The sequence below is a fragment of the Canis lupus genome, chromosome 26 (genome assembly GCF_011100685.1).
Source record: "Canis lupus familiaris isolate Mischka breed German Shepherd chromosome 26, alternate assembly UU_Cfam_GSD_1.0, whole genome shotgun sequence".
NCBI classification, from domain to species: Eukaryota; Metazoa; Chordata; class Mammalia; order Carnivora; family Canidae; genus Canis; species Canis lupus.
In genome coordinates this window covers 1190327-1205870 of record NC_049247.1, presented here as the reverse complement: position 1 = coordinate 1205870, position 15544 = coordinate 1190327, and the positions used below count along the sequence as shown (strand labels likewise).

Genomic DNA, 15544 nt, shown 5'->3' with positions numbered 1-15544 from the left:
GAAGACAACTTAGGATCAGCTAGTCTCACTTGGGTTATGAGAGAAAATCTCTAGGTTGGTAGACACATGGGTGACACGGAGACTTCACAGAGTAGAAAATCCTATGGAAATAGAGTAATATCCATATCAGGGTAAATTCACAATATATACACCAGGAGAACTAGGGAATTGTCCCACATAAGTATAGACAACTGGGGAAATTAGAAATTCCATGTCAGTGTAGATAAATCTGGGGAAATAGGGATATAATTCAAGTCAGAGTAAATGCTCTTGGGCAAATAGGGAGATATACCAGGTCATTGTAGATTCACCTGGGGAATACAAGAGATATCCCAGGTCAGGGTAGACACAACTGGCAAATTAGGCATACATCTCATGTCACTTTACAGTCACCTTGGGAATTAGTTCTAGGTCAGTGTAGATAGACTTGGTACATAGAGAGGCATCCCAGATTATATTCTCTTACTTTGATAATTAGGAAGACTTCCCAAGTGAGTGTACAGACATCTGGGGATTAGAGAAATATCCCAAGTCAGCATAAACATCTAGGACATTACGGAGATATGCCAGATCAATGTAGACCACATGGGGAATAAGGGAGATATGGTATGCCACTGTAGCACATGGGGTGGGGTGGATGGGGAGACAACCATGTTCAGTGTAGATATATCTGGGGAATGAAGGAGACATTCCAAAAATGAGTAGACATTTATAGATATTTAATGAGACATCCCAAGATTGACTACACACTCCTGGAGAATTAGAGAGACATCCCAGGTTAGTGTAGACAAACATGAGAATTAGGGAAACATGCCAGTTCAGTGTCAACACTTTGGGGAATTATGGAGACATTTAACATCATAGTGTACACACTTGGGGCATTAGGGAGACACATTTCAGGTTAATAAGACACAAGGGACCTGGCAGGATCTCACCTACTGTACTTTGGGTAATAGGCAGGCAGACCACAGTACGCGCTTTGTAACTGGCAGGCCCCTATGAACTGGCTCCAGTCCCTCTTGCCTGTGGCCTGGGTGCACTTGGAGAATGCTGACTTGGGCAGACACCCATGGGCAAGACAGCCTTTGTAGAAAGCCAGGTTTCCAGAGGAGTTGAGCACTCTGTTGGGAAAAAATTATATATGAGATATATAGACATATGAGATATATATATAGAGAGAGAGAGCTTGAACACAATGGAGTGGGTAAAAGAAACCCTGCCAGGCCCCAACCCTCCCTCCAAAATGGCACAGCTCAGAGATGTAGGAGACAGCATCTCTTCTGCTGGAGAAATGGACAGTGGTGAGTACATGACTTCCCCAGCTATGCAGAATGCTGCTAAAGAAACCCATTTCTCTCTTGTGGGGCCAAGTATTAAAGGGGCTTCATGACTGGGGTAAGAAGATCATCAGGAAAGAAATAAGAATATCAGAGAGCATTAAAGAGATGCCGTTCCTATGACTGCATTCTGGACTCCAGCAGGAAGCCTGATCACAGCCACTGGGAAAACTTCTGAGGATCCCTCCACTGGACCAAGGGCATTCCCAAAGCCTACGTGTCAAACCCACCTCTCCCTCCCCACCCTGTGGCCAGCTGCTTATGCACACTCCTGGGGCAGCAGGAGAGTAAGCTTGGGTTGACAGGGAGTACCCACAGAAAACAGGCCAGGGTGTGGGAAAATCCACAGTCCTGAGCTGTAGCAACACCTTCAGGAAAGCAAGAGAGGTTTCCAACAATTGGTTTGGGGTGTTGTAATATCAAACAAGAGAAGACCTACAAGCTTAAGAATTCTGCCACAAGAGGGAGCAGGAAGCTTAGAACAGGTATATCCAAACAAGGTTGGAGAAAGCCACAGAATAAATATATAGCAGGGCCAAGAAAAAGTACTCTCACCTGAAGGCAGCTGGTAAAGATTAGAGGGGTGACTGCTACATCAAATGTAAAAGCAGCAACACAAAACTCAAAGGAAGATAAAGAAACAAGGAAATGTGACATCACCAAAAGATCCCAATTATCTTTCAGTAGCTGATCCCAAAGACATAGAGATCTGTAATTTACATGATGAGGAATTCAAAATAGCTCTTTTGAGGAGGCTAATGAGTTACAAGTAAACATAGACAATTCAATGAAATCAAGAAAAGAGAAATTTAACAAAGAGGTAGAATCAGGAGAGAGAACTAAACAAATTCTGGAGCTGAAGAAGTCAGTGAATGAAATGAGGGGTGCAATAGAGGGTATCCACACCAGAACAGATCAGAAAGCAGAAAGCCATCAGTGAGTCATAGGACAGGAGCTTTAAAACAGCCTAGTCAGAGAACAAAGAGAATGAAAAAAGCTAAGACAGCTTATATAATCTGTGGGACACCATCAAAAGAGCCACCAGTCATTGGAGTCCCAGAAGGGCAAGAGAGGAAGAAGGGGGAAGGCAGTTCATTTGGAGATATGATAGCTGGGAATCTCCCAGACCTGCAGAGAGATCTGGACATCCAGATTCATGAAGTGAATAGATCATCTCAATATTTCAAGCAATCTCCCCCAAAACATTATAATGAAACTGTCAAAGGCAAAGACAGAATCCTGAAAGCACAAGAGAAAAAAGAGAGAGTTATCTACAAAGGAACCCACACTGGTGATCAGTGGATTTCTCAGCAGAAACCTTACAGGCCAGTAGAGAGTGGGATGACACATTCAAAGTGTCAAAAGAAAAAAAAAAAAAAAAGCCTGCCAAGAATACACTATCCAGTGAAGTCCTTTAAAATGAAGGCAAAATAAAAATTTCTCAAACAAATGCTTTGCAGAGTTCATCACACTAGATCTGCCTTATAAGAAATGCTGAAAAATGTTCTCGCCGGGCAGCCCAGGTGGCTCAGCGGTTTAGCGCCCCCTTCAGCCCAGGGCCTGATCCTGGAGACCAGGGATCGAGTCCCACGTCAGGCTCCCTACATGGAGCCTGCTTCTCCCTCTGCCTGTGTCTCTGCCTCTCTCTCTCTCTCTCTCTGTGTGTGTGTGTCTCATGAATAAATAAATAAAATCTTTAAAAAAAAGTGTTCTCGCTGAAGTCAGAGGATGCTAATCAATGACATGAAAACATATGAACATATCTAATGCAATGGAAATGGTAAACATGTAGTTGGATGAAAAAAACTCTAATTCTGTAATAGGATAGTGTGTTAACCTGTTAACTGTAGTATAAAGACTAAAGGATAAAAGTATAAAAAATATCCATACCTACTCTAATTTTTTAATGAATACACAATATAAAAAGAGGTAAACTGTGGCATTAAAACTATAAACAGAGGGAGCAAAGGGGGCAGAGTTAAGTTACTACCAGTGTAAAATGGACTGCTATGTCTAAGGGATGTTTTATATAATCCTCATAATAATCACAAAGCAAAAACCTAGAGTGGATTCACAAAAGATAAAGCAAAAGGAATTGGAACAATACTGCCAAAGAATATCACCAATCCACAGAGGTGGGGAAGAGAGAAAGAAAAATAACAAGGAACCACAAACAGCCAGAAAGCAATTGGTAAGATGGCACCAGTAAGTCCTTGCCTATCAGTGATTACTTTAAATGTAAATGGGTTGAATTCTTCAATAAATGTGCACAGTGTGGCTGAATTATAAACAAACAAGACCCAACTTCATGCTACCCACAAGAGACTCGCTTCAATTTTAATTATACACATAAGCTCAAAGGGAAGGGAAGGAGGAAGATGTTGTTTAAGCAGAGACCAAAAGAGAACAGAGTAGCTCTACTTATGTCAGACAAAATAAACTTTAAACCAAAAACAGTAAGACACAACAAAAATCATTATATAATGATAAAGGGGTCAACTCATCATGAAGATGTAACAATTATAAATGGATATGCACTTGTATTGGAGTACCTAAATGTATTAAGCAAAGCAGATACTAACAGATGTGAAGGGGGGGAAGATAATATAATAATAATAGAAGATTCTAACAACCATGTTCAGCTATGGATAGATCATCCAGACAGAAAATCAACAAGAAGACATTGGAGTTGAACCATACATTAGACCAAATGGACCTGACAGACATTTATTGAGCATTTTAACTACAGCAGCAGAATGCACATTCTTCTCGAATGTACACAAACATTCTCCAGGATGGATCATATGACAGGCCGCAAAACAAGTCTTAGCAAATTTAAGAAGACTGAATTCATACCGACTATATTTTCCAACCGCAGTGTTATGAAACTGGAAATCAGTAATAGAAGGAAAAGGGAAATATTTACAAACACGTGGAAACCAAACAAAAAAATCTTGAAATAATTGAAAATGGAACACAGTACATTAAATCCTATGGGATGCTGTAAAAGCTGTTCTGGGGGGCGGGGGGGTGCCTGGGTGGCTCAGTAGCTTAAGCATCTACCTTCGGCTCAGGTCATGATCTCAAGGTCTTAGGATTGAGCCCCTTGTCAGGCTCCCTGCTCAGCGGGGAGTCTGCTTCTCCCTCTGCCCCTCCTCCTCTTTCTCCCTCTGCCCCCTCTCCTTACTTGTTCTCTCTCTCTCTCTCAAATAAATATTTTTAAAAAGCTGTTCTGAGAGGGAAGGTTTAGTGATAAATGCATATTTTTTTAAAAAAAAGATCTCAAATGAACAACCTAATTTTACACCTCAAGGAATGAGGCAAAGAAGAAAAAACAAAGCCAAATTTATCAGAAGGAAGGAAATAGCAAAGATCAGAATGGAGATAAAATAGAGACTAGAGGGATCCCTGGGTGGCGCAGCGGTTTGGCGCCTGCCTTTGGCCCAGGGCGCGATCCTGGAGACCCGGGATCGAATCCCACATCGGGCTCCCGGTGCATGGAGCCTGCTTCTCCCTCTGCCTGTGTCTCTGCCTCTCTCTCTCTCTCTGTGACTATCATGAATAAATAAATAAAATCTTTAAAAAAAAATAGAGACTAGAAAAAATAAAAATGATCAATGAAAGAACAAGCTGGTTTTTTTAAAAGATAAACAGAATTGATAAAACTTGATCTAGACTAAGAAAAAAAGGGGAGAATACTTAGAATCGGAAATAAGAGACATGAGAACTGATAGCGCAGAAATACAAAGGATCCTAACAAATTACTACAAGCAATTATACACCAACAAATTGGATAATCCAGAAGAAATGGATAAATTGCTAGAAATGTTCAACATACCAAGACAGAATCAGGAAGGAATAGAAAATATGAACAGACCAATAAGTGAGGAGATTGAATGAATAGTCAAAAGCATCCCAACAAACGAAAGCCCAGGACCAGGTGGCCCACTGGTGAATTCTACCAATCATTTAAAGAATTAATGCCAATACTTCTCAAACTTTCCCAAAAAAACTGAAGAGGAAAGAATATTCAAGTTCTGTTTATGAGGCCAGTATTACTCTGATCCCAAAGCCCACTAAGGACAGACACTATAAGAAAACTACTGGCCAATATCCTTGATGAATATAAACACAAAGATTCTCAACAAAGTATTAACAAACTGAATTCAATATTACATTAAAATGATCACACACCATGATCAAGTGGGATTTATCCCTGGGATGCTAAGAAGATCTCACATACGCAAATCATACACATGATACACCACATTAATAGAAGGAAAGATAAAGATCAGACCATTTCACTAGACTCAGAAAAAACATTTGAAAAAAATACAACATCCTTTCATGATAAAAGCTCTCAATACATTGGGTATAGAAGGAACGTACATCCTCACAAGGAAGCCCACACATGACAAGCCCACTGCTCACATGCTCAACTATGAACGGTTGAGAGCCTTTCCTCTAAGGTCGGAACAAGACAAGGATGTCCACTCCAGCCACTCCTATTCAACACAGCACTGGAAGTCCCAGCCAGAGCAATCAGGCATGACAAAGAAACAAAATATATCCAAATCAGAAAGGATGAAGTAAAACTATTGTTATTTGCAGATGATAGGACCTTATATATAGAAAATCCTAAAGATTCCAGTGAGAATCTGTTACAATTAATCAATGATGCAGTTATGTTGCAGGATACAAAATCAGCACATAGAAACCAGTTGCCCTTTTATACACAAACAATGAAACTTTAGAGGGAAAAAAATAAACATTCACAATAGCACCAAAAACAATAAGGTATTTGGGAATAAATCTAACCAAAAAAGTGAAAAATCTGTATACTAAAAATTACAAGACCTTGATGAGAGAAACTGAAGAAGACACAAATGGAAAGCTATCCCATGCCCATGGAATAGAAGAATAAATAGGTTTAAAATGTTCATACTACCCAAAGGCATCTATAGATTCAACATAATCTCTATCAAAATTCCAATGACATTGTTCACAGAAATAGAAGAAAAAATCCTAAAGTTTGTATGGAACCACAAAAGACCCTGGATGGTTAAAGAAATACTGAAAAGGAAGAAAGCTGGAGGCATCATACTTCCTGATTTGAAACTATATTAAAATTACAGTCAAAACAGTATGGTACTAGCTTAAAAACAGATACAGAACAGAATCAAAAGCCCAGAAGTGAACCCATCCATATAAGACTACAACAAACTTTTAAAGAAGCAGGCTACACCAAACTATAAAGCCTCTCCACAGCAAAGAAAACCATCCACAAAATGAAAAGGCAACGTACAGAACGGGAGAACATGTGTGCAAACCATCTATCTTGTAAGGGGTTAATAGCCAAAATACATCAGGAAGAAAGAGGGTGGAGGGAGAGAGAGACCACCAAAAAAATCCCAAACAAAACCCAAATAAATCCATTTTTAAAAATGGTCAGAGGACCTGAATAACATTTTCCAAAGAGAACATACAAATGGCCAACACATACATGAAAAGACACTCTACTAATTATCAAGAAAATGCAAATCAAAACCACAGTGAGACATCCCCTCACACCTGTCAGAATGGCTATCGTCCAAAAGACAAGAAATAACAGGTGTTGGCGAGGATGTGGAGAAAAAGAAACCCTCATGCACTGCTGGTGGGAATGCAAAGTGGTGCAGCCACTGTGAAAAACCTTATGGAGAGTCCTCAAAAAGATAAAAATGGAGACATCAATACAATTTGGCAATCCTTCTGGGTGTATATTTAATGGAAATGAAATCAGGATCTTGGTGTTCAGTTTACCTATTCACATTAGGCAAGACATGGGAACAACATAAATGTCCATCTACAGAAGAAGGGACAAAGAGGTTGAGTATTCACAGACATACACACACACACACACACACACACACACACACACATTATTCAGCCAGAAGAAAGAAGAAAAAGTGTCCATTGGAGACAACATGGATGCAACTTGAGTGCATGATGCTCAGTGAAGTAAGTTAGAGAAAAACTCTGTGTGATCTCAGTTACAAGTAATCTAAAAAACCCAAACCCAGAAACAGAGGGTAGGATGGTGGTGGCCCAGGGCTGGGGGTAAACGGGAGCTGTTGGTCCAAGGGCACAAGCTTCTTGTCACAAGACCAATAAATTCTGGGGCTCTACCATACGGCATGGTGACCACAGTTCACAATGCTGTGTTGTGTACTTGAAAGTTGCTGAGAGAGATCTTAATTGTACAAAAAAGAAGAAACCAGTGATTATGTGACATGATGGAGGTGTTAACTAACCTAATTGTAATCATTTTGCAATATAGGCTTCTGTCAAATTACCACTTTGTACGTCTTAAATACACAGTGTTCAATGTCAGTTATAACTCAAACCTAGGTGGGAAACCAGAACATCTGTGTATTTCCTTTAAGAAATTAATATTTATTCAAAATAAAATAATATTGATTTATGGTTGCATTTGAAGAGAAACTAAGGGAATAAATAATCCATAAGTCTTTAAATGCATTGTCCTTAGGCAGAAACATCTGGTTTGATTTTCATGCTTCCTACTGAACTATTTAAATTAACTTTCTTGGGTTGTTAGGAAATGTACTTACTTATAACCATCTTAGCAATCTTTTTTATTAACATTAAATTTGTATGCAAAATATAAGAATTTAATGTTCTGCTGAAAGTTTAGTAAACTCTAGGCAAATGATATTTTTAAGTAACTTTTGAATGATATAGCAAAGCTGTATGTGAAATCACCAAATCTGACAGAGGGCAGAATAACAAATGCTTCTTCCCCAGCTGAGGGGTCCCTGGGACCTGCAGGTGCCTGGGCCCAGAGAGGGTGGGCAGATGGTGGTCTGAGGGCTGTGCACTTGGAACACCTTGGGACATTTACTGAAGTAGCAGACAGGGTGTTTGGGGCTTAAACCCCGGTTCCTAGTGGGGTCTGAGGAGCCGCCTGAGGTCTTCTCTGCAAACCCCAAGTCTAGCGCCCCAGCCCCTCAACTGGGTGGGGGCTCTCACAGGTAGCACTGGGCAGGAGGCAGGTGGGACACAGCTTCCACCCCCCCCCCCAGGAGAGTCAGTTCCTGGGGCATGAAGCGCAGGTGACCCTCGAGGGCTCCCAGGCAGGCCCCCAAGGGTGTTCTGGGGCCCCCACCTGAGAACTCTCCCCAGACCCCCTCTCCCCACCCCTGTGGGGCCTCTTCCAAGCTGGAGCGCTCCTGGCCTGGTCAACGGAGCTCACAGATCATCCCAGCCTCTATGCTGCCCTGGGGTCACCGTGAGCAGCCGGGAGTGGGTGCTGGGATCACTTCCTGGAGGCATCTGGGGCTCCCTCCTTGCCTCGGCCTCCAGGTGGATGGGCTCCCCCTGGGGAATAGGTTTGACTTCCCACATGGCATGCAGGGTCTGGGGGCCTCTCCTGAGACCTGGACTGGGTCCTGCCATCTCTGCGTCTGTCTACCTGCCAGCACAGGGAGCAGCGTCAGCTTCCTGAGCACCCGCCCTATGCACCTGAGCACCTTCTCCGCCCAGATACCTGCCCCCAGGTCCCTGTCCTGCCTCGGGGGTGAGGCCGAGGGGGGGCTGCCCAAGGGACAGGGTTCTCTAGGCCTCCTCCCTCCCCTTCCCCACGTGTGCTACAGGGACTGGGGGGCCCGGTTGACCTGAGCTCTGGAATCAGAAACCAGCTGGATGCCGTCCCTGCCCAGGGGTGGGGTGCAGGATCCAGGACAGAGACAGAGACCCCTGCCCTCCCAGAGCCCTGCCTGCATGGAGCAGGGGCCTAGGCCTGGGGCTCTCAGACCCCGGAGCAGCTGCAGAGGCAGGGGGTCCTCCATCCCCATCCCAGACCCCGAGGCCACCTTGGCAGGGAGGGCCCAAAGCTTTCCAGGTGCCACTGCACACATTTCTCATCAGGGAAGCCTCATGGGGACCTGGTCGGGGCCAGCCTCTCCCCGAGGACCAGGCCTCTGACTGCAGGTCAATCAGCCATGTCTGCTCGGATCCTCCTGGTGACGGGGAGCTCACCACCCCTGGGGTAGCCTCCCACGGGACTGTGGGAAACACCTCCCTGCTGGCCCAACTCTGCAGACAGCACTGCTCCCTCTGCACCCCCTCTGCCTGCTTTCCTGAGTCTGGTCATCTCCAGCTGAGCCCCCACCCCAGCCGCCCCTGCTCCCAGAGACCCCCAGCCTTGAGCAGGCAGGTGTCCCAGGACTCCTGCTCCGCTCTACCTGTCCCCACAGAGCCCCTCCCCTCGCCCCTGCAGCCTCAGGGCAGAGCAAACTGCCCACCCCAGGCCCCAGGCAGGGCTCCAGAGGACAGATCAGAGGGAGGGGTGGGGCTGAGAGGGATCCCGCCAGGTGCCAGGCTGGTTCTCTGCCTGCTCCTGAGCTCTAACCTGCCGCCACCTCCCTGGTGGTTCATGACGCAAGGGAAGGACTGACCCTCAGCCTGGGGTCTGGGCTCTGCTGCCCCCGACGTGCAGCCCCCGGGGTGGATCTAGGGAGCAGGTCACCCTGTGACTCCAATCTCAGGCTGGGCCCTGAGAAAGGAGACCTGCTCTACCCTCCTGAAACCTCAGAGCCCCACCCTACCAAGGAGCTCGATGAGCCCTCCTGACGTTCACCCTCCTCCGTCTGCTGCTCACACCTGCAGTTCAGGTCACAGAGCAGAGCACACACACCTGCCGAGCGTCCTCGGGCTGAGCCGCGGGTGTCACGTGGCCCCGACTCACACTCGGGGGCAGTTATTGCCAAGCCAGTCACCTGGGGTCTCAGGCAGTTGTGCATGAAGCCCAGGGACACACTTCCTGCCCCTTGGCCAGCCCTGAGTGCCCCAGGAGCAGAGGGCAGGGGCTTGGAGACCAGGTGTCCTCTGGGTGTTGAGCCACGGCTGGTACAAACCCCAGTCTCTGCCGTCCCACTCAGCCCCGTTCCTGCAGGCAGAGACATAGTCTGAGTGTGACAGCAGGGGACACATCATCCTCCCTCCCAGGAGACCTCGGGCCCCAGGCCTGCTCCCCATCAAGTCCGTGGGCTCAGACCCCCAAGGGCAGCTCTCCTGGGGCCTCACCTGGGGACGTGGGGTGTGGGGGGAGCCTCTGCTTCTGAGAGCCTCCCCTGGGGGATCTCACCTGGGGGAAACTCATCCGGGGGTTCTCAGAGGCCTGGATTGTGGGAAGGGGCCTGAACCCTCCTGGCTGCTCCTGAGGTGCAGGGAGGAGCATCTGGGAACTCCACAGGCCTCACACAGTGACCACTGACCCCAACTCACTCCCCATCTGTTGGGCTTGGTGTCAGGGTTCAGGGGCCTGGGCACCGCAGTTACCGGTGGGGCCAAAGACCCATCCTCAGGGCCCAGAAGGAACACTCCTCCCTCCAGGCCTTGCTGCCTGGGCTCAGCGGCTCGGGCCCAGGCGGCCTTGCGCTCACGGGACAGTGGACAGCAGACAGCGCAGCTGAGGGTGGGAGGGCCATCACCTGGCCTAGGGCTCAGGTGGGAGGCGGGGCTGTTCCTTGTTCATGTGGGGCAGGAAATACTCCCCCTCTCCCCCTCTGAGTCCCGGCTGAGGCCCTCCTGAAAGGCAGATGAAGCAGAGAGCAACCAGGAAAGCTCAAGAACAGTCATGCGGACAGTGCAGCTGAGGGTGGGAGGGTTGGCACCTGGCCCAGGGCTAAGGTGGGAGTTTGTCCACCTGCTGACGAAGGACAGTTTGTCTGCAACGGATTCACAGGTGGGGGAGGAGTCCTGAACTGAGTCTCTAGACTGGAGCCAGTGCTCCTGGCTGAGAACCACGGGCCTGTGGGCAGGGAGGGGCCCAGAGCACCTGCTCCGGGTGGTTCATAGCAATCCCTGATGGAGTTGGGGCCAGTGCAGGCCCAAGGGGCTCAGGAAACCAGTGAAAACACAGTGGGGGGCTGGGGACCACTGGGTCAGTACAGACAGAGCAAGGAGAGGAGGAGACTACTGGGTTAGTATAGACAGAGCAGATCACTGTAGACAGAGTAGAGGATGGGGAGAGACCACTAAGTCAGTGTAGACATGGGGGGGGGGGAAGGAGGATACCATCCGGTCAGTGTAGACACAGGAAGGGGGGGGCAGTATAAGTAAAATAGAGTTGGAAGGAAGATAACTAAGGTTGATGTAGACACTGAAGAGGAACCATGACATCCAAGGCCAGTGTAGACCCAATAGGAGTACTAAGGAGATGGCCCAGTGTAAGAAAGATCTCCAGTTCAGTATGGACACAGCAGGGGACTTGGGAGACACCCAGACCAGTGTAGATACACCTTGGGGTGTAGGGCCAAATCCCAGATCATCAACCCACCACGAAACTATGGAGACCTTCTTGGTCACTCACTCTAGATAAACTGGGGGAGCCAGGGATGTGGTCCTATTCCCTTTACCTGACCTGGGTAAACACAGCACCATCCTAGGTCCACATACATAAATCAGGGGGTCTCAGGTAATAATCCAGGCCCATGCAGACACAGTGAGGAAGCTACACAGCCTCAGTGTGAACACACTGGAGTAACTGGAGGGATATCCCAGATCAGTGTAGATACAGCAGAGGAATCAGAGAGGCATTCCTGATCAGTGTAGACACTGCAGGGCGTTAAGAGACATCTTGTTAGTGTAGACACAGGAGGGGGAGTAGGAAGACATCTCAGGTGGCCTGCGCTGTTCCGTAGGTGACCCGGAGGTATTCCCACACTGGGAGAGCCCTTTGTTAAGTCACAGATGAATTAAAGTGCCCACGGGCATCCTGGAGATACGGAGGAATCAAAGATGAAACCACTCGAGTCAGGTGGAGATATTAATTTCGACGTATCATCGAGCACTGTTAGGAGGACTCACTGGGGCTGAATAGGATTCAGAAGGTGGCTGCCAGGAGGGCCAGCAAGACCTGCCTGCAGAAGGGGGCGGGCATGGGGCCAGGCTGCGTCTGGTCTGTCCACAGAGCAGGAGACCAGCTGAGGCTGGGGAGGGGACCCGAGTCCAGGAGGAGCAGACGACCTTACCTGGGAGCCTCGCCCCACTGGTTAAACTCCAGGTCACTCCATCTCTGCCCCTCCCTGACTCAGCTCTCTCTTGGGGCAGGACAGATCAACCTGTAAGGGCTGTGGCTTAAAATGTCAGTGGTTCCTGATTTCCCACAGTTCTGAGGTCAGATTTCAGGTGGGCCCCAGCGGGTGGCTCTCTGCTCCACTTGGCCTGGCTGGGTCACCCCTTGGCTGCATCCAGCTGCTGGTTGGGTGGAGCTGGGAGGTTCCAGAAGGCTCTCTGGCACCTGCCACATTCTTTTCAGCAGGATTTCAAACAGCCCAGGAATCACCATTCAGGTGTCAATAGTTTCCTTGGAGACACATTTCATTACCCAGAGGGGAATTGCTGAGAAGAATCTATCAAGTGAATGAAAGCTGTCCAGTGTGGATTCCTTCCCATCTGAGGGGGTTTCTGACTCACTGGGCCTACGGCTGTTTCTCCTTGGAATTTGGACAGCCAGGAGCTCAGGTGATGGATCACTCTGACCTGAACTTGACACTAATTAACCCTGTCAAATCTCTAGGCCCGGCTCCTTGCCTCCTCCACTGTCTTGATTTCTTGTTCTCAGCTGGGAAGAAGGGAGACTGGAGACATTCTGAAAGACAGTGTCAGATTCACAAATCCCCAAGAAGAGCCAGAGAAACTCACTTTTAGGGAATTTTGGAAGTGGGAAGTTTATCGTGCCCTGGATGGAGTGAGAGGTCTCCCCATGGGGGTGTCGGGAGGAGCTGCCCAGGGCCCTCCCCTCCCTGTGGCCCTGCAGAGACTCCTGCCTGCTCTCCTCCTGCTACCTCCTCTCTCCTGGCTGCTCATCAGCAAGAACACATGCAGAGGACGCCTCTGCATGCTGAAATCCATATTTTTCTGCCTTGCTCACCCCTCAACTGCAGGCTACTCTGTTCCCACTTACGGAGAATCTTCCAGAGAGACTAGAACCGCAGGAGAATGTTTCCATGGATGATCTGAGTACTTTTCCCTCTCAGTGTCGCCTGTCACTCTGTGGTCACCTCCACCCCACATAGGTGGTCTGCATTTGGGGGCTCAGGGAGCATCACAAGTAGTGGACCCCATCCATGAGCCCATGCCCTCCTAACAGACTCCACGTTTGGGAACACAGCACATGGGACCTACATAGACTAAACATGACCTGTCATTCATGTGAAATCAAAGCATAACAGGCATTGTGTATTGGTAGTCTCCACATAACCACCTGAAGTGACATGGGTGCATCCCCATTGTGTCCCTCTGAAGCATCAGCTGCACGTTTGGATGTGCACTTTGCACCCTGACCTGCGTGTGTGGGGTTTCCCCTATAACCCCCTATAACGAAGAGGTCTCTGTAATGAGAACTACTGCTCTGCAGCCAGGGTCTCCTCACAGCCTGGGGGCCTCTGGTTGGCAGCTGTGTAGGACCCTGAGGTCTGTGGAAGAGCAGGTGGTGCTGGGGGTGCATTGTCCTGTCCCAGGCGCCTGGGGACATGCGGACCCGGGCCCACAGGGACACGCAGCAGTGGCTGCCCTGAGTATGGCAGGAGATGGTGGCCTCCAGGGACAGTGCAGAGGGAGCGTGTGAGGGACGAGCCTTGGAGGACGATGCAGGTCTGAACGATGGAAGTCTCGTACACTGAGCAACAGGAGCCCAGGTCCCAAACACAATCACTTGTAAAAATAAAAGTCTCTTGCCAGGATGAAAGAGATCACACAGGGTCTTCTATTGTATTTAAAATATATGCGCACCAAACAGCAATGGACGTTCTGCAAGAACACTTTCAAATAAAGAGACAGTCATTAACCACAGTTCAAGGATTTCCTAAGAAGGAAGTGTTAGTCTCAAACACACTCAAATATATGATAAAAATTCAATAAAAATGAAAAAGATACTATTTAACAATTTTATGATTTCCTAAGAGTGGGCATGGAATGGGAAAAGGGCATTAAGGAACTAGCAAAGCCAGTGGAAGGCACCTTCTGGCCCGGAGGACGCTTGGGATGCAGCAGCCAGGCTAGCCCCATCCTTCTGACCACGCCCCTCCGCTCCAGCCCCGCCCACGAGACTCCACCCACTGGGGGGCTCCCTGCCTTGACCCCACCTTCCCTGCCTTGACCTTTGTACCAGCCCCGCCCACCGGCCTGGCCCCATCCCTAGCTCCCACCTGGGCTCCGCCGGCGCACAGAAGGCTGCCCAGCGGCTTGATAACCTCGCCTCTGTTGGGTGCAGCGGTCTCTGCCTCTGCACAAGCCGAGGGAGAGGGGTCTGAACTCCCCATTGAGCCAACCCCGACCCTCCCGAGCTGGGTCGGTGCCCTGCTCTACCCCTGGCATCTGGTCCCAATTTCAGCCTCCCACTGCTGTCCTGGCTCCTGTACACCTGTATGAACCCCAGCAGGGGCAGCGTCCTCCTGTCCCCTGGAGGAGGGGGCTGCAGAAAGGAGGTCCCCGGAGTTCCCTCCCGATGTGCCCCACTCCAGCCGGGCCTTGGTGCAGGGAGGTTCCTGAACATCAGGACATTGACATTCTGTGCAGACAAGTCTAGAGAAACAGTAAAAGTGACGGATGGTGGCTGAAGCTATTTTGCCATCCACAGTTTCTTTCTGCATTTCTCATTTTTGTTTCATTTGACCTCAAATAGGAAGAGTCAAGACAGTGAGGCACCACATGCAGAGGTGGCCTTGAGAAAGGGCCTGGGGTCAGCAGGCACAGCCCCGGGCTACAGGTGGTTCCCCGTCCCAGTTACCAGGGCAGGTGGCTGAGGAGGGAGTGATGGGTTTCTGTCCTAACCTTTATTGAAGGTGTCTACCTCTATCCGTCTGCACTGCTGCCCGGTCCCATCCACCTTCACCTCTGCTGGGTTAACTGCATGCGATCTCCTGCTGGCTCCTGCCTCTGTTCACCACCCCTTATCTTCTGCTCTGTGTCAGCGGTCACCTCTAAAATCACCAATATATTCTGTGCCCCCTCTGTGGTTTCCCTTTGTACCCAAACCTCAAGTGCGGTGACACCAGCATCTAGACAGGAAAATGGGAAAGTGGTCACACAGATGGTGGCAGGGCTGGAAGGGCAGAGGGATGACCCACGCAGAGATAAGCAGAGGCAGGAGGAAGGTGGGCAGCGACCCCGGCCCCAGGAGGGGGACTGAGGGGTGTGAGCAG

The 15544-nt window shown here is 48.6% G+C and overlaps 1 long non-coding RNA gene across 2 annotated transcripts; it reads right to left on the bottom strand.

Moving 5' to 3' along the window:
- Positions 1 to 702: 702 nt before the first annotated feature.
- LOC111092602 lies at positions 703 to 12026 on the bottom strand. Of its 2 annotated transcripts, XR_005379070.1 has the most exons (3): positions 11761 to 12026; positions 10033 to 10284; positions 703 to 1121 (listed from the first exon to the last, which is right to left on the bottom strand). It is a non-coding gene; the product is annotated as an uncharacterized LOC111092602 (long non-coding RNA). The 2 variants fall into 2 exon arrangements; XR_005379069.1 differs by lacking the exon at positions 10033 to 10284.
- Positions 12027 to 15544: the final 3518 nt, after the last annotated feature.